This window comes from Echinops telfairi, unplaced genomic scaffold (genome assembly GCF_000313985.2).
Source record: "Echinops telfairi isolate 266 unplaced genomic scaffold, ASM31398v2 ScPeMD7_5592;HRSCAF=6446, whole genome shotgun sequence".
Taxonomy (NCBI): Eukaryota; Metazoa; Chordata; class Mammalia; order Afrosoricida; family Tenrecidae; genus Echinops; species Echinops telfairi.
In genome coordinates this window covers 15,603,578-15,622,212 of record NW_022109491.1, presented here as the reverse complement: position 1 = coordinate 15,622,212, position 18,635 = coordinate 15,603,578, and the positions used below count along the sequence as shown (strand labels likewise).

The window sequence follows — 18,635 nt, the reverse complement described above, 5'->3', positions numbered from 1 at the left end:
CCAATGTACATCCTCTGGTCTAGCCAGATATGTAAGGTAGAATTGGGATCATGATAGTGGTGGGGGCGAGGAAGCATTTAAGAACTAATCAGATCAGTGGGTGCCCACCTTCCTGATACGATCACTGAAGACAAACGTGTGCGTAAGCAAAGGTGGTGAAGAAAGCCGATGGTGCCCGGCTATCAAAAGATATAGCGTCTGGGGTCTTAAAGACATGCCTTCTTCTAAAGCAGACACAAACAAGTGACATCACTAGCCAGGCAAGCAGAAGAAAGATATGTAACAGCCTTTACTGGGCCGCCAACCAGGTCCAAGCCCATGGGACTGTGGAATAAGGAAGCCTTTCAGCTGATAAGACTATTGGAAAAGTCACCTCCCTGGTGTCTAAAGCACTCACCATTTAAAACAACTTAACTCTACTCAATGGGATAACTACAACTCTGTCATGGTCTAGACAAGACGGCAGAGACCCCTTTTTTCCTTCCTAAACCTCTTTGTCAAAACCCAAAACCAAACTCATGACCATCAAGTTAACATTGACTCACAGTGACCTCCTGTAGATTTCCAAGACGGCAATTGTTTACAGGAATAGAAAGCACAGCCTTTCTCCCAAGGAGCTACCGGGGGTTCTAAACTGCCAACCATGTGGATCGTAGCCCGACGCATAACCACTACACCACCAGGGCTCCTTAAAACTGTCAAGTACAGCTATAAACCCTGGGAACAATGCAAGAGGCAATCAAAGAGTAGGCACAAGGCAGGCTAACTGGTTAGGGGACTCCAGGACAGGAGAATGACATGGCAACAATGCATCTTATGACCCCCAAGTGATCCAGACCCAATGTTTCCCAAGTCTCCACCTATCAATGATAGTCCCAGCTGGCTCATCTGGGATTGAATTGAAGTTCCAACATCACCAGGCCAATTGGCAGCAGTGGCAAGGGAGGTTGATCGGGAGCACTGAAGAGAATGAAGCAGTCCAGGGGAGTGCTCTCCTTCCCTACTGGCTCTGGGGAAACACTTTTCATCCCTGCCAAGAAAGACCAAAACTCCCTTCACTCATAGAGAGGCAACAGGTAAACTCCTCTCTCGACCTCCCCGGCAACACCAGCAGGGACCAGTGTGAGCCTCTTCAGCACAGCACCACATAACCCAAAGCAGACCGGATGGCACTACAAAGGCGCTGCAAATTAAATTGTCATTGGGGCCGCAGCCCACAAAAGTAGGTCACAGACCATGTGCTAAACCTAAACAAGGCGATGGCCTACTAAACAAAAAGATTTAAAAAGGAACAGAATTTCCTAACACACAAGACAAAATGTTCAGGGCGGTATTGAAAACCTCTTGGTAGACATAAACACCAGCAAAATCACAACATGAATGAGAAAGATAATCGATTGATGCCAATATTAAGATGAATATGATGTTGGCATTCGCTTACGATGATTATTGAAAGAGCCATCGTCAAAATGCATCAACAATTACAAATCTTTTGAAGCAAATGAAAACGAAAGAAAAATAAAACAAAACCAGAAAATCTCAGGAAAGATATTAAAGTCTGAAAAGTAAACAATTGGAAACCATAGGCAGGGCAGATAGAATAACAAATAAGCCCGGACCAAGTCTTTTCTATGCATGTTGCCTTGTTTATGTTGCTATGGCAGTCAATAACCACGGGGAGGATTTCGTGACTTACCACTTTGACCACCAGTCTGAACATGTTGCTCTTTCCTAAGGACACGGAGCTTCCATCTCTATTGCCACACAGGATAACCCACTGCCAACGCTGACCTGGAGGTTCTTTCTAAGGGCTGAGGGCTACTTTAGTCCCCCACCCTTGCATCATCTCCCCCAGCTAACACCAAAAAAAGAGGAGGCAACACAATTTTGCAGACACTTAAGTACATCTCACCTGAGACCATGTTCCTATTTTAAATTAGCTTTTATTTTACTCGTCTGCTTTGGAGGGCCTTAAAAAGCATGGACATTGGAATCTGAGCGGCTCTATTACTTATTAGCCACACACACTTTCAGCTTTTCCATCTATAAAATGGAAATAATTATGCACACTTCTTGTGAAGATTAAGTAATGCATTACTTATAAAAGTGCCCAGCATATTATAGATGCTCTCCTGGCTCCATTTAATATTCCTACCTTAGTTTCTTTTTCCCACTTATTTCTCACTTGGATTTTCTTGCTGTGCTTTATGGACCTGAGTGAGCGACTTAAATTTTTGTGGGACGAGAAAGCCTAAACTATACCAGCAGTAGGTGCTTCTCTGGGAAGTGGGGGGTGATGACTGACGGGAAGGGGCAGGAGGCAACTTACTGGGTGACGATAAAATAACGTTGTGGTAGGTATTTGAATGACACAAGTGTATGCATTGTTGCAAGGGGTTACGTGTTGGGCTGCTACCTGAAAAGTCAGTGGTTCAAACCCACCAGCTGCTCCATGGGAGAGAGAGGAGACTGGCTCCTTCCGTAAAGCTTAACGGTCTCGGAGACTCCCCAGAGCAGTTCTAGTTCATGCTACCGAGTCAACATGAGTAGGACTCAAATGTATAGTAGTCAGTTTTTGTTTTTTAACATTTGCCAAAACCAATTCAAAATGTACATGTAAAATGTACCAACAACAAAATGCACAAATCTAACCTCAACAGAAAAATATGCTATAAGCAAATAATGAAAGCTACTTAGTGATAGGCATGCTGACTTAGTTGGATGGCGCCAGGCATTGAGTCTGACTGTAACAATCCTCTGAGGGCGGGTGGTGCAACAGAAGGAGAGGTGGCCGAGAAAGTACAGGGTCAACACTCAAAACCAGGTGCTATGGGTATGGCTGCCCGCTGGGAAATTTTTCGGTAGGTTTGAAACTTTTTATCCTGGAAACAACTTTCTTATGGAAGGAAAAAAGCAGGCACTTGATACATGTTAGTTTTCTTCCAAAACCCTGCCTCTAGTCACAGGGAACTATTCACCATCTACTCTATAAACACAGGCACAAGCCACCTAGCCCCCAACTCACAGAATCTCGATTTCTTCACTTGTTTACTAATAACTGCATCGGCCTCATGCGATGCTCATGAGGATTAAGCAAGATAAAAAATAACAGTTAACCCAGGGCCTGCCACATAGCAGGTGTTCAGTAGATGTTATCTCTTATTATGCTAGTTAATCACACAGTGGACAGCAGGAGCATATAGCATATCATTCCTCTATTTAGTAATGATTAGGAAGACCTGACTCCTAGTTGGTTGCCTGGTTCAAATCCCAACTCTACTACCTTTGAGCACAATCCTTTATTTTTCTGTACTTATGCGTCCTCATCTGGAAAATGTGGTTGATAAGTGTTACTCTCATGGGGCTGCTGTGACAAATACGACCACACACACAGGTGTAGGTGTAGACAGATAGATATATAGGGCTTAGACAGTGGCTGGAACATTCTAAGTACTCAATGTTAGAAAATTCATTCTGCTACATATTCACAGATCACAAAGATGAGGGCATAGGTCCCTGGCCCCTGGAGGACTTGATACTTCAGACAAGGAGAAAGCATGCCGACAGAAGCCCCATGGAGCAGCCTGTGGTGTGTGTCCAGAGAGGAGCTACAAAGGGCTCGGGCACCCGAGTGACAGGCTGATGACTGGGACTGAAAGCAGCTGCAGAAGGCTTCCAGGAGAAGGCGGCATTTGATGCACTGGGACTTGAAGGCAGAGAAGGGGAAGACAGCTCGGTAATGAGAGCGTCCAGTACAGACAGCCTCCTAGAGCGTAATGAAAGGCAGACACAGCTGGGTTGCAAGATTTGTGGCGGGAGTGGGCGTTTGAGGATCAGATGGTGGGAAGCTCGGGACTTTATTCTGCAGAAGTGCCTTGAATCAAGTCACGTACTCCCCTGGGCAAGTAGAGGAGAGCCTTGTCAACAAATAACTTGATTTTTTCCCCTTCCTGGTAAATAGTATTCATCATCTATCCATTGCATTCTTCAGAGAGGAAAGCTGAAAACTGAGTGACTGTAATGGTTGCACCACCTCAAAGCATGAGGCCATTAGGAAAATGTATCTCTACTAAAAAAAGATGTGCAGCCTCTGGAGGAGGGGCCAGGTGAAAAGCTACTAACCGTGGGGCAGACCTGAGTTAATGTCACTCTGGCTGGTTCACTGTTTTGAAGTTACAACTTGGAATCGGACTCTCGAGGTTCGAGGGAGGGAGAAATGTCCATGCAGCTGCAAAGGAGGGCTGGTTCCCTCTGGAGATTGCCAGATGGACTCGCTGTACCTCTCCGAGTTCACTAGGCCGTGGTAAACACATTTATTAGGCATGGACCAAACCCACTACTCCTTACCTACACGATTCACCATCCAAGTATGCAGGAAAAACAGTGAGAGAAGGGTCAGGTTTTACGACTGAAGGGGCCAAGTGCTCCATCAACAAAATGAAAAGATAATCTATAGATCGGGAGAAAAATTTCAGGAACCATATATCAGATAAGGGCTTAACATCTAATAATGTGTATTTAAAAAAAAACACCTCAAGAACTTAACAAAAAGACATCCCAATTAAAAAAAAAACAAAAACAAAAAAACACGAAGTTGAACAGACCTTTACCAAAAAGGAGATGCAAATGGCCCACAAGCAGATGAGAAGATGCTCAACACTATTAGCCATAGTTGTTGCTGGGTGCCATTGAGCAGATTCTGATTCACAGCAAACCTGGAGGGCAGGGGAGAACGGTCCCACAGTGTTTCGAAGGCTATCAGCTTTACAGAAGCAGGTTGACCCCTCTTTCTCCCGTGGAGCGGCTGGTAGGTTCAAACTGCTGAACCTCTTGGCTAACAGATGTGCCATTGTTCTTTAGTTGTTACCAAAAACCAAAGCCACTGCCATCAAGTTGATTCTGATTCATAACAACCCTACAAAGGGCTTCCGAGGCTGTAAATGCGTAGGGGAGCAGAACGCCTCTCCTCTTTATTTTGTAGAGTGCTTGATGGATTTGAACATCAGACCTTGCAGTTAGCAGCCAACATTTATCCCACAGTACCACCAAAGCTCCTTCCATTACCCATTAGGGAGATTCAAATGAAACCATAACGAAATAGCACCTCATCCCCATTAAAATGGCAATGAGAAAACAAACAGAAAGCAACAAGGTTAGTGAGGTTGTTGAAAAACTAAAACAACCCAGTGCTGAAGGGAATGCAAAATTATTGCTAAGGATTGAATTGCGTCATCCAAAGATAAGTATCAATTCGCCTAGACCATTATTATCCGCGTTATATATCTTTACTATATTATCTTCATTTTGTGGTCTGATGTAATTATACTATGTGTTCTAATCCTAATCTCCGTGATGTTAACACTGTGTGGACCCTAAACTATGGAGAGCCTTGAGAAGAATGGGAATTCCAGAACACTTCGTTGTGCTCATGCGGAATTTGCACTTGGATCAAGAGGCAGTTATGTGACCAGAAAAAGGAAACAATGCATGGTCTAAAATAATCAAGGTGTGATACAAGGTTGCATCCTCTCACCATTCTTATTAAACCTGTACGTTGAGCGCATAATCAGAGAAGCTGAATTATATGAAGAAGAATGCTGTACCGGGATTGGGAGAAGGTTTATCAACACCTTCGGACATGCAGATGATATAACCTGGCTTGCTGAGTGAAGAGGCTTGAAGCGTTTCCTGATGAAGATCAGGGCTTGCTGCCTTCAGTATGGATGACAACTCAATGTAAAGAAGGCCAAAATCCTCACAACTGGACCAATAGGGAACATCATGATACATGGAGAAAAGACTGAAGTTGTCAAGGAATTTGTTGGCTTGGATCCTCAGTCAATGCTCACTGAGGAAGCAGTCAGGGGAGCAAGCGATGTGCTGCATTGGGTAAATCTACTGCACAAGACCTCGTTCGAGTATTGAAAAGCAGAGAGGTTCCTTTGAGGACTAACGTGGGCCTGACCTCAGTCACAGTATTTTCAATCACCTCATATGCATGTGAACACTGGATACTGAACAAGGAAAACCAAAGAAGAATGGATGTGTTTGCATTATGGTGCTAGTGAAGAACCTTGAAAGTACCATGAACTGCCCCAAAACCCCAAAATATCTATCTTGGAAGAAGTACAGCCAGAAGGCTCACTAAAGGCAAGGATGGTGAAACTGTGTCTCACGTACTTGGACATGTTATTAGGAGAAACCAGACGCTGGGGAACAACATTTTGCTTGGTAGGGTAGAAGGGTAGCAAAAAGGAAGAAGGCCCTTGGTTACGTGGATTGGCACAATAGCTGCAACATGGGCTCAAATATAACAATAGTGAGGAAGGCGTAGGATCAGGCTGTGCTTTGTTGTTCACAGCATCACTATGAGTCAGAACAGACTCCGTGGCATCTGACAACAACAACATGATGCTAATTCGTCAGGATTAGTGGCAGTTATGGTAATGAGGCTGGAAACGATCAATAGGATTATGCTGTATTTTGAGTCGATCTCTTTTGAGCTATGAAAGAGATTGACCAAGTGTGTAGAGCTTAGAGGAACCCATTACCACCAAGAAAGAACCATGAGCAGGGAATGTCCTTGGAGCCCGGAGGCCTTCTGCTGGGAGCCTCTGCGAGGAAAGATGGATGATACTGAGAGGCGTGGAGATGTCCAAGGACACCAAGCCAGCCTGTTGAATGGAGACAAGGCTTTTCTCCCCAGCCAGTGACAGAGAAAGCCATTCCCTGGAGCTGGCTCCCTGAGTTCACACTTCTAGCCTCCTTAGAATGCTAGAGAGTAAATTTCGGCTTAGGATATTTCTGTTACAACAGCACTACAGAAGGAAGACAACGGGGCAGCGACTGTGGAAAATGGCTTGAAAATTCCTCAGAAAGTTGAACATTATGACCCAGAAGCTTCAATCCTAGGTATACACCTACAAGAAACAATGCAGGAACACAACCAGAAACAGCACTTCTTACAATAGCCACATGGTGGAAACAACTGACATGCCCAACGATAGATACATAGAGAAATAAAATGTGGTAGACACCTAACTTAAAAAAAGTCTTGATAACACAGATCAACCTTGAAAACACTAGGCTGAGTGAAATAAATCAAACACCGAAGGGCGGATATGGTATGGTCTCAAATATATGAAATAATCTATAAAAACCAAATATGATGAGTGGTTACGAGATGTGAACAAGGGAGCAAGGAGGGCAGGTGTAGGGGGGGCATTGTTTGAGGGTCATTGAGTTTGTGTTCATGGTGCTAGAAGTTCTGGAAGAGGACAGAGCCAAAGGTGGCACAAGAAACATGCATCCAAGGCCCTGAGGTGTAACTGTGCAAGTCCTTATGACGCCAGATGTTTTGGGGTGCGTGCGTTCACTGCAATGCAGACAGAAGACAAAGGGGGGCCCAGTGCTGCTTCAAAATCATACAAACTACTGCCTACTGATCACTCTGATCGGGATGCGCCATACTGACCACAGTGGAAGAAAAAAAAATGTGGAACAAAATTCAAAATCATAAAAAAAGGCCAGACTTGCTAGTCTGATAGAGACTGATGCCTCTTAGGCAACCCTCAGGTCTGGAAATAAACTCACCTCGCCCCGCTGGCTGTTTTCAGCCCCACGATAGACAGGTCTGTTCAGGAGCCTGGTGGCTATGAGTTCTTATGAGTTGAGCTGGGATCCGCCTAGTTGGCGGTGACGGGCTTTCTACTCCAGCAAACAGTTACAGTCTCGGAAACGCACAGGGGGACGGGGAGGGGGGCCCGCCGTGAGTCAGCATGGACTCGATGGCAGTGGGGTGGGTTTGGAGTAAGGAGAACAGTAACAAGAGGGAGGCGCACACGCTTTAGAATAATCAACCATTCGAGATACAAAGTGCAGCATGTACCCGAGGGCCAACTTCAGAAGGGTTAGGAGAGGAGGAGGAGTGGAAACAGGAGGCAGAGAATGTGAGGTGGGGACTACAATTAGGGACCAGCAACACACGCGCATGAACTGTGGAATGGAACATGCGTTTGTTCTGTAAACCGTCACCCAATGTACAATAAAAAGTTTTTTTTAAGTGTAAAAGAGAATTTACAAACATTGAGTGAGGAGGTCAGACTCACTAGTCTGATAAGAGATTGGTAGAATTCCTGAGACTGGGGCCTTTAGAGAGCCTTTAAGCTTGGGAGCGAACTCCCTGGGGATCAACTTTCAGCCAAGCAACAGACCAATAAAGTGAACAGTAACACCAGGAAGTAACCCACTTTGCAGAAAGTAACCCACTTTGCAGAACCAGCAGCTACACAAGGCCCCAAAGGGCAGCATTTGCCCAAAAAACAAAGCTCAGAAAGGAAGCATGGGCAAGAACAGAGGAAGGCAGGGAGGGAGGGGACGCTGCTCTATACTGTGGGTATTGCAACCGAAATCATGAGACAAAATATGTATAAATGGTTGCTGGAAAACGAATTTGCTCTCTAAACTTTCACCCAGAACACCATAAAAAGCTGTTTATAATTTATATAAATTAAACATGCGAAGCACACAGGAACATATTTCCCCCTTTCCTTTCAGCAACATTGAAAGGAAGTTAACATAGAATAAAAGAACTATGTGATGAGTTTTAAAATTTGATTAGTATAGGCTAACTTGGTGCAAAAACGAAGTCTTTTTAGCCAAAGCACCACCGAGTATGGTAGGTAGGCTGACTGTTGCTGGGTCAGACAAACACTCTCCTGGTCTGGGAACTCCGGGGGTGGCGTGGGAGGGGGATATGTTGGAACTGCCTGGCTCAAGGCTGCATTCTCTGGGCCTCATAGAATGCCTGTCACATAATACGTGCTCATAAAGTATTTGTGGTTTGAATAAGTAAATGGTCTGTTACCCAACATAGTATGTTCAGATATAGGATGTTTTTTGTTTGCTTCAGTTCAGCAAGAGGTTAATTAATTAAGCAGGACAAAATTGATTAATTTCCAACTAAATTCATGAGAGGGAAACTAGGCTGTGCCCCTACCAGGTTGGTGGTCGAAACCCACCAGCTGCTCCTCAGGAGGAGGAAGAGGCTGGGTGCTCCTGGAAAGAGGTACAGTCTCCGAAGCCCCACTTAGGGAGTTAAGACTTGAGACTGATTTGATGGCAGTGGGTTTCGGAGGAGCCCTGGGGACACAATGGTGACACTGCTAAGTGAAAGAAGGGCTGTGGCTCTAAAGGAGGACAGGCCTGTTTTCTGCTCCCATAAAGATGGCAGCTGAGGAAGCCCGATGGCACAGTTCCAATCTGACCTGGGGGTTGCTCGGAGTCGAAATGGTCTTGACAGCATACCACAGCAACAGAGCTTTCTGGGCGCTCCAGTGCGCCTGTCACCTACGCAGGGCTGTAGAATCCCTAGCCAGGGAGCTGCCTGAGAACACACGCGGAGCTCTTCAGAGGATTCCCGACCTGAATTTCCAGCATGCCGGCTCTGCAGCAGCGAGAGTGCCTTCCCCGGGCCAGTGCCCATCTCCGCACCTGTGCTGTGGACCATCCGAGCCAGGTGCACTGACGGTCCCCGCTCCAAGGCCTCGGGACCCCATGCAGGCACCAGCCTGCACTCCCTCAGCAATGCTTCATCTGAACATGACGTGCACCCGCACGGAAGGAATTTGCCAGTTGATAGAGCTTTAGCTTGGCTGCTTCCTAATGACAGCAGAGGGCCCTTCATCTATGTTTGCCTCCATCTACGATGACTGCTTAGGTCTGGCTGGCTCATGCTACCCACCAATCTTCAGGCTACAGCAGGAAGCACTGTGCTGCTATCTTCTGAGAACTTACGTGGAACTGTGAGTCTGGTTTGGATTACACACCCCACTCCCCCAACTGCTTAAATGCAGCATCTTGTATTGACTAATTTTCTGTTCACTTGGTCTTCTACAAACTTTAGAAAAATCAGTTTTTAGCTTGGCTTTTCACTACTTATCCTTTACAGCAGCTTGAGAAATGTACCAGACTAGAAAATAAGTGTAGGGACAATATGGTAGAATATCACAATCAACTTTCATCGCTCAGAGGAGGGAGGGGCTTGTCCCGAAGTCTTCCTTCCTCTTTTCAAGCTACTTTCTACCCGACACCAAGACTCTCTCTAAGCGCAGTGACTTTCTATTTAACATAAAAATGAGAGAGGAGACCAAAAAACATTTTAAAGGAAAATTTAATAAAAGCTTAATTTTAAAAATTATTTTGAGCTAATTTTAGATAGAGAAACGTTGGCTGGCAAAAATAGTAATGAGTTTCCAAATATCCCTGCCCACACCCCCAACCAAAACAAAAGCTATAGAATTGATTCCAACTTCTACAGACTCTTTATAGGGTTTCTAAGATTAAATCTTCATGGGAGCAGTCTCATCTTATCATCATAGCATAATTAACAGAACCAGTATACGAACACTGTTACAATGCCATTTAACTAAAGATCTTATTCAAATTCACTCGTTTTAATATTTCAGTTTCTATTGCATATTCTACCCAAGGTTCCAATGTATTTGGCTGCTATTTCTCCTTATTCTTCCACAGTCTGTGACAGACCCTCAGCCTTTCCTGATCATTCTGGTCCCAGGTATTTTTAAAGTATCGATCGGTTATTCTGCGGACTTTTTTCAGGATTAGACTGAGGTCATGCACTTTTGGCAAAAACCTCATGGAAGTTCAATGTCTTTCCTAAGTGTCTCATTAAAGAGCTCATGATGTCAGTGTGTCTGATAATTGATGGTATTGATCGTGATCACCTGAGTAAGGTGGTTTCTGCTGGATTTCTCCTCTGTAAAGTTATTTTTTCTTTATAGTTAATCAACACTTTGAGAGACTTTTGAGAGTGTGCAAATCTGTGGGCGATTTCTGAAAAGCCTGTGCTCCCTCATTCACAAGCTGGCCCGCTCTCCTTGGAGAGCCTCTCAGAGAGGACTTCAGTGGGAATTCCCCTTCCCACCTGCCACTCAAGCACTTACCTGTGCTCAGTGAGGTTTTGTTTCCTTCTACTTAAAAAAAGTAACACATCTTGAATCTTTTTTCCTCTTTTAATACCACTGTGGTCAGAGACCCTGAGCTTACATCCTAGGTCCTCTGTAAACTTCGGGCAAATGTCTTAATTTTGTGTGCTAATGATTCTTTACTTTTCTAGGGCTACTGATATCTTTGGGAGGAGCCTTTGTGACACAGTCGTTAACACGCTCCTTTGTGAACCCAAAGGTCGGCATTGTGAACTCACGAGGTGCTCTGCAGAAGAAAGGTGTGGCAGCAGGTTTCTGTACAGATTTCTAGCCTCACAACCCTATGGGGCAGTTCTACTCTGACCTCCGGGCTTGTTGTGGATTGGAATCGACTTGCGGGAAGGGGGTTTTGGTTGAAACTCTGTGAACTGTACAGTATATATGTGCACATCACATCTTGCAATCAACTACAAGGACTGAAAGATTTGCCTATGCACTTCTGTCCCAGTCATCACCCACTGATCTGCAATTCCATTTCTAGCAGTCTAGTTCCTGGGAAATTCCAATTTAAAAAAAATTTTCTAAGCCCCTTTATACAAATATGCACCAGGATATTTTCTGTAGTGCTAGCAAAAAAATGGAAATGATTTAAAGATTCAACAAGAAGGGACTGGCTAAATAAATTCTGATCACTTCCCACTATGGTGTACACTGCAGCTGGTGGATATGTATGCAAAATCATAGGAAAATGTCTGTGATATACTGCTAAATGGAAAATATAGTTACAGTCTATATGAATAGTCTGATTCCACTTTTTATTTTAAAAATTTTAAGAGAGAAAAGGAAAAGAAAAGATGAAGAAGGACAAAGAAAAAGAAATATGCACACACACAAAAAATCTGGCAAGCATCACATTAAGTCCAACGTTAATTACTCTTCGGGAAATGGATCATCAGAAAGTTGAGGCAGATTTTATCTTAAATTTATAAATACTGTATCATTTGCACTTTATACAAAGGGTATTATGTTACTTAAAAAAACCACAGTAAGAACCTTGTTATAGATAATAACTCTGAATGAGTATACATTTAAATTTTTTAAATTACTGGCAAAAAAATCCAATGACAAGAAAAAAAGTCAAAACTTGATTAAGGATTGGACCTAGAGTGGAATGATGGCTCAAGATAAAGAAGTTAAATGATATAACACCAAATAAAAATGCAAGTGAGAAAAACCTAATGAACCTTTAGCAATGGTTATAAGAAAGCATTTGATAACATTCATAATAGAAAATACTAAGATCAAGAGAAAATAAATACTTAGACGATTGAGTACATCTCTTCTAAGCCAAATGTTGAAAACGGAGGGAGTGGGTGCTGGGGGTGAAACCAAGCTAATGTCGTCATCATCCGGAATATGCTTGAAGTTCAGATTAGTGCAGCAGGACAACTGAATGGTACATGCAGTTAAATCCGCACAAGCTGGAGCCCATGTAAGGCAGAAACCTGCCAGAGATGGAAACTCAAATATTTACTACTAAATAAGAAGGGAGAGAAAAGTGGGGATGTCATCCTGCCAAGACGGGAACCCTGTGAGACCAGGAAACAAAGGCGGCCCATCAAGTTCCAGCTTGCACAGGTTTCACTCAATTGCAAAGAAAGTTAGAAGGACTATTTACAGGTCACATGATTGGGCAGCTAAGAGAAATTACAAAACTAACTGACTGGGGAGCTAGTGAGTAAGATAAAAACACACTTTCTGGCCTGTTCTTTAGGACACCACCCAAACACGTTCATAGATAGGTGGGGCTGCAGGCAGACTACATCTGGATCAAGGTTAAGATTGTTCGCTGTCATATTCCTTAAGAATGTAAGAGAATGCTGATTCCCAGGGTTTGTCTATCGATAGTCCACCTGGTAAGGCTACAATAGTCTTTAAATTTACCATGTATTGATAGGGCTTAGACAATTAGACAACTAATCGACAATGAGGAGAATGTAAGCTCATTATTTCCCCCTAGTACAAGTTGGCCTGCTAACCAAAAGGTCAGCAGTTCGAAACCAGGCATCCCTGGGAAAACGATGGGGCTTTCTACTCCCATAAAGAGTTCCAGCCTTGGAAATTCACAGGGGTAGTTCTACCCTGTCCTGTAGGGCCGCTATGACTTGGCATTGACTCAACGGCAGTGAGTTTGCTGTGGTTTTGGAGTACACAGGCAAGAGTAACAGCCAACACAGGTATGCACAGGTTAATGCTGAGCACTTTTCCTTCTAAGCATTTTCCATGCAGGATCTCATCTCACCCTCACCGCAACCAAGGGCAGTAGCGTCTGCTATTACCTCCAGTTCCCAATGAGGAAACTGAGGAAGAGGGAGGCTAAGGAATGCACCCAAGGCCACTCAGAGAGTAGTTGGTGGAGCCCAGAACTTGAGCCCAGACACACATGTTCACTGCAGCCTTATTCACAATAGCAAAACACAAAAGGCAAACAACTCAAATGCCCATGAATAAAGTATACGAATAAACAAAATATGGTAATACATGTACATACAATACCATTCTTTTAGTTGTACAATTCTATGTAACCATAAAAAACAATGATGAATCTGTAAAACAAATAATAACATGGGTGGACCTGAAAGGCATAATGCTAAGTGAAATAAGTCAAGCACATATGCCCAAATGCTGTTATTATCCTTCTTTTGTAAGATACCCCTGCCATCAAGTCAATTCCAATGAAAAGTGACCTGATAATAGGACAGCATAGAAGGGCTCCTTAAGATTCCCAAGACAGTACATTATGGGAGCAGACAGCCTCACTTTTCTCCTATAGAGTGGCTGGAAGGTTTGAACAACTGACCTTGTGATTAACAGCTCAACACTTAACCCACTGAGCCACCAGGGCTCCTTTCACTTATGAACAGGAGAGACATACAAAGAGAGACCAATGTTCACTGGTGATTACCAGGGGAAAGGATACCCTAGTTCACAGATACTGGTTGCTTTTTGGTGACGAGGAAAGTGGCACTAAGAGTGGGTGTGGTGAGCACAGCATGACCAGAGTAAATGGTGCCCCGAGAAAAGGATGCGACAGTACCCGAGGGCGACAACACTAACAAACAAGGCCAGGCTCAGGCACACGCATACAGCAAATTAGGCTTCCGTCGGACAATCCCACCGATTGATTGACAACCGTTTTACATTGTATCAGCACTCTTTTTCTTTGTGTCTGATGATTCAATTTCTGTTACTCTAGTTTCCCTGCCTCTGAATCTTCCTTGCTTTGCTTTGATTAAATGTTGACAATTTGGGTTAATAAAGATGGTGGTCTCTTGGTTGTTTTTGTTTGTAGAGCATCAATCTAATGGAAAATGTCATTTTGCTTTGTGTCATTTTGCTCTTCTGCTACAAGGGTGATCTCAGGATAGTTTAGTTCCAGATTTATTTAAAGTGTGTGTTAGGGGGAAAGCTAGTCTTACAGAGTTCTCTGATCTCAGATGGTCTAGTAGGCTTGGACATTTTTCTTTAAGAATTTGAGCATTGGTCTTTATTTTCTCAATTCTAACTGTTGTGCTCCCCAATAAGTCCAGCATCAGCCAGGCACCCACTCTTTCTTCTGCTCTCAGGGTGCTTGACGTTAGGGCCTGTATCAGCTGTCAGCCTTGTACACTCTGTGATTAGTCCTGACAAGTAGTGACCAACAGTTGGATCAGAGATGGCCGCTCACAGCTTTTGTGACCCCACACGCTCCTTACTTCAGCAAGCTGCAGAACATGGACTTTGTGAACTATGTTATGACATTGACCGAGTTCCCCCAGGAAAATACGGTCCTAAGCCTGCAAACCAAGAAAGGCAATCACAGGAAGTATTTCGTTTTATATGAGTATCGTAGTCATGTCTTCAATGACTACACGTGCCTGCCCACATATATCTGTCCTGGTACATACACATAAATACCTCTCTATTCTCACATATGCATGCATCTACACCTGCCCACATACCTATACGCATACAATGGAAAGCTAAGCATCGCTGAAAAACAACAATGAAACCATGAAGCACCTCACTGAATGGATCAACCTAGACAACACTTTGCTGAGTGAAATTAGTCGATCACAAAGGGACAAATCTTGTGTGAGACTTCTGTCATGAAGGAAACAGAACAAACACTTTCATACCAAAGGGAACAGATTTTGGAAGCTACTAAGGGGGAGGGGGAAGGCAAAGGAGGGGAACAATGAACAAAAGGGTTGCCAGGTTTGAACTTGGGTAAAGGGGAAGATAAGAATCCACCGATTACATGGATCTACATGTGACCTCCTCCCTGGTGGACGGACAACAGAAAAGTGGGTGAAGGGAGACGTCGGACAGGGCAAGATACGACAAAATAATAATTTATAAATTATCAAGGGTTCATGAGGGAGGGGAAAGTGGGGTCGGTGGGGGGAAAAATGAGGACCTGATGCCGGGGGCTTAAGCGGAGAGCAAATGTTTTGAGAACGATGAGGGCAATGAATGTACAAATGTGCTTTACACAATTGATGTATGTATGGATTGTGATAAGAGTTGTATGAGCCCCTAATAAAACGATCAAAAATAAAAAGAATCCATGAGAGAGAGAGAAGAGAAATCAACATGGTGGGAAGGAGCTGGTTCAGTTGAAGGGGGTGGTTTGCTACATAGTTTCAACTGTTGAATAGAAAATCGATGATCTGAAATGTAAACTCCTACCTAATTCACAATGAAAAATTGTTTCTGAAAGGGGGAGGGAATAGAGTAACAATACTTTACCTATACAAGGCTGCTGAGAAGCTAAAGTAAGCCACTGAAAAGAGCCCCCACCACCCATGCTGGACACCGATGGCAATGCTCAGGACGTTTCTGCTTCCTGCATATACAGACTAGTCTTGGCCAAACGCTTATCCTCAGTGTTTTGCATCTCTGTCAGTATGCTCAACCTGGGGTGATAGTCTTCCTATTCCACGGCTCCGAAATGCTCTTTCAAACAGGTGAGTCTCACCTTATGTGCAGCCCCCACCTCTCACCTGAGTTTCTGGCTCTTATTTCCAACAGCTAGGAGACCTATTTTCCTAGATAACTTGCAGGCTTCTCAAATTGCACAAGTTCCCCCCACCCCACCCCCACCCCCGACTCCTCTGCCTCTCTCTAAAGAGTTACCCCATCCTCTCACCTCCCGGGTCATTAGTTGGTCAACAGTTCCACCAAATAGTGTCCTCTCCCCTGAAACAGCCAAAGCCGTCGCCAAGTCAGCCTCTAATTCTCATGCCTCCCAAGCCAGTCCTTAGGTTCTGCCTCAAAACAATTCTACCTTTCTCCACGGTCCCCTCTACCTCCCTGTGCAAACTCTCACCTCTCACCCGATGACTGCCAGAGCCACGTGCCCGTCTGCCCCTTGCAGTCCATGCTTCGCACAGCAGCCTGTCCATACAAGAACCTGAAACCTCTGCCGTGCGCCCACAGGATGGACACAACCTGACGGCTGCGGTCATGTCTTCAGAGTGCTCTCCATTCTGGCCCTCACACCCCTTATCTCGTCTCTCTGCAGCCACGCCCCTGAGAAGAGGTCAGGTACTTGTCTCCCCTGAGGCTGGCAGGGTTTAAGCTAACGGTTCTCAACCTGTGGGTAAAGGCTCCTTTGGGGGTCGAACGACCCATTCACAGGGGTCACCCGATTCAGAACAGTAGCAAAACGACAGTGATGAAGTAGCAACGCAAATAATGTTATGGTTGAGGGGGGTGTCACCACCACGTGAGGAACTGAATGAAAGGGTGGCGGCACCAGGAAAGTTGAGAACCACTGGTTCAAGCCATCTCTCACAAAGCACTCTGGGTACAGTAGGCAGCGCCAGATGCCTTCACTGGCTCCCACTTACCACCCCTCCGCCCTCTGTGTCTCCAGCTCAGCGGACACACACGTCTTCATCACTGTTGGTGATGAAGGAGGAGGGCTCTGCCGGCTGGGACAGAATTACCCTGGCCTTCTCCCGTCTACTCTCAGCTAGCGCTCCTCTGACTCGGGGTGAGGGCGCCGTGGTTGTTCACTGCCTGAACCAACAACAGCACAGTGATCAGACGGAGGCACAGAATTAGAACACTGCAAACATCAAATGTAAAATGTGCAAGGAAAAAATAACAGGGTGGGGACAGATAAGCAGTCAGAGTGGATGCCAAATGAGGGAGAAAACATTTCCTTATATAGAAAGGAAGTTCCTGATTTTACATTGATATCTATAAATATAGAAACAAATGTTACTTTTAGCACTAAGAGAATTAGTCATCTTTAAACCTTGTTTAAAGGCTACAGAGCACAAACAATATTTCACAAAATATAAGGTATATTGAAAAGAGACATTTAGGAGATACAAAAACTAAAGAGTGGAACAAACACAACAAATAATGACCCTATAGTTCAGAGCAGAACTGCTCCATAGGGTCCCCAAAGCTGTACATCTTTACAGAAGCACACTGCCACATTTTCCCCCTGGAGACCAGCTGTTGGGTTTGAACCATGGACCTTTTGGTTAGCAGCCCTGCGTTTTAGCCACTCTGCCACTAGGGCTCCCTTTTAAATATAAAAGCACCCATAAAATAAAGAGTATAAATCCCCACCTACACTCTGGAATCTAAAGATAAGTTAAACAAAAACCCAAACAATACAAAACAAATTCACTGCCATCGACTGGATACCAACACTGATAGCAATTGCTCCGAGCGGTTCTATGGGGCAGGGTGGGACTGCCCTGTGGCTTTTTCCAGGACCATAACTGTGAGCAGCAGTAGAAAGCCCTGTCCTTCTCCTGAGGAGCAGCTCCTAGCTGCAACCGCTGACCTTGGGGGTCACAGCCTAACCATGACACCATCAGGGTTCCTAAACAATGCCATAGAGGGGGGCTGCAAAAAGTTCGTGGGGAAAAAAAAAAGAATTAAAAGAGAGTGCACTTTTTCCATGCACTTTGTGAAGCCCCTGCATATTTTTCTAACAAGAGAAAAGTTCTGAAAGAACTATAAGGAAGCTGGAAAATACAAACATCTCCACACAAGCCATCTGAAGACTATGAAAAGCAGTGTTTCAAGGACAAGCATTGCTTTAAATGTTTTGTATAAAAGAAAACCCACTAAATACATAACTAAGAGAAAAATAAGAACAATGAATAACTAGAGAAAAAAGGACAGAAAGAAATTAGGGTTTCAAAGTGAAAAACAAAATACTTTGGAAAGATTGCTAAGAAACTGGCCAGAGCTGCTGCCGACGAGGAGGGAATGTGTTGGCCCGGGAACAGGAGTGAATGGAAAATGGACTTTCACGCTATCCTTTTGTACTTAAAAAAAATTTTTTTAATTTTTTTACATTTCAACTAAAGGCTTTCATGAATAAAAGTAGTCAATTCAATTATGAAATAAAGATATGTACAAAATTGAGAAATTAAGACATAAAAGAAGGATTAAACTATGCATTTACTAATAAATTTGTATTTATATGTATTTTCTATTAAATGTAAAATTCTAATAATAAAAATTAAAAATTCTAATTAAGCCGCATCTTTAAATATATTTTTAAAATATACTCCTTAAAAGGTACCTAGCCTCTTGGGTTTACTAACGAATTATCTCAAATTCTCCAGAAAACAATTAATTCACGTTATAAAAATTATGCTTAAACATAGGTCA

General features: G+C 43.9%; 1 protein-coding gene across 3 annotated transcripts in view; it reads right to left on the bottom strand.

Moving 5' to 3' along the window:
- The window catches only part of ZHX3 (zinc fingers and homeoboxes 3), a 159,969-nt gene that overhangs the window by 45,433 nt on the left and 95,901 nt on the right, over positions 1 to 18,635 (bottom strand). The window contains exon 1 of one of the 3 annotated variants that reach the window (XM_045295191.1): positions 1,697 to 1,750. The exons of the other annotated variants lie outside the window; for them this stretch is intronic. The gene's annotated coding sequence lies outside the window, so the exon portion shown is untranslated. Of the gene's footprint in view, positions 1 to 1,696; positions 1,751 to 18,635 lie in introns of those variants that run through there. 3 annotated transcript variants of the gene reach the window in all.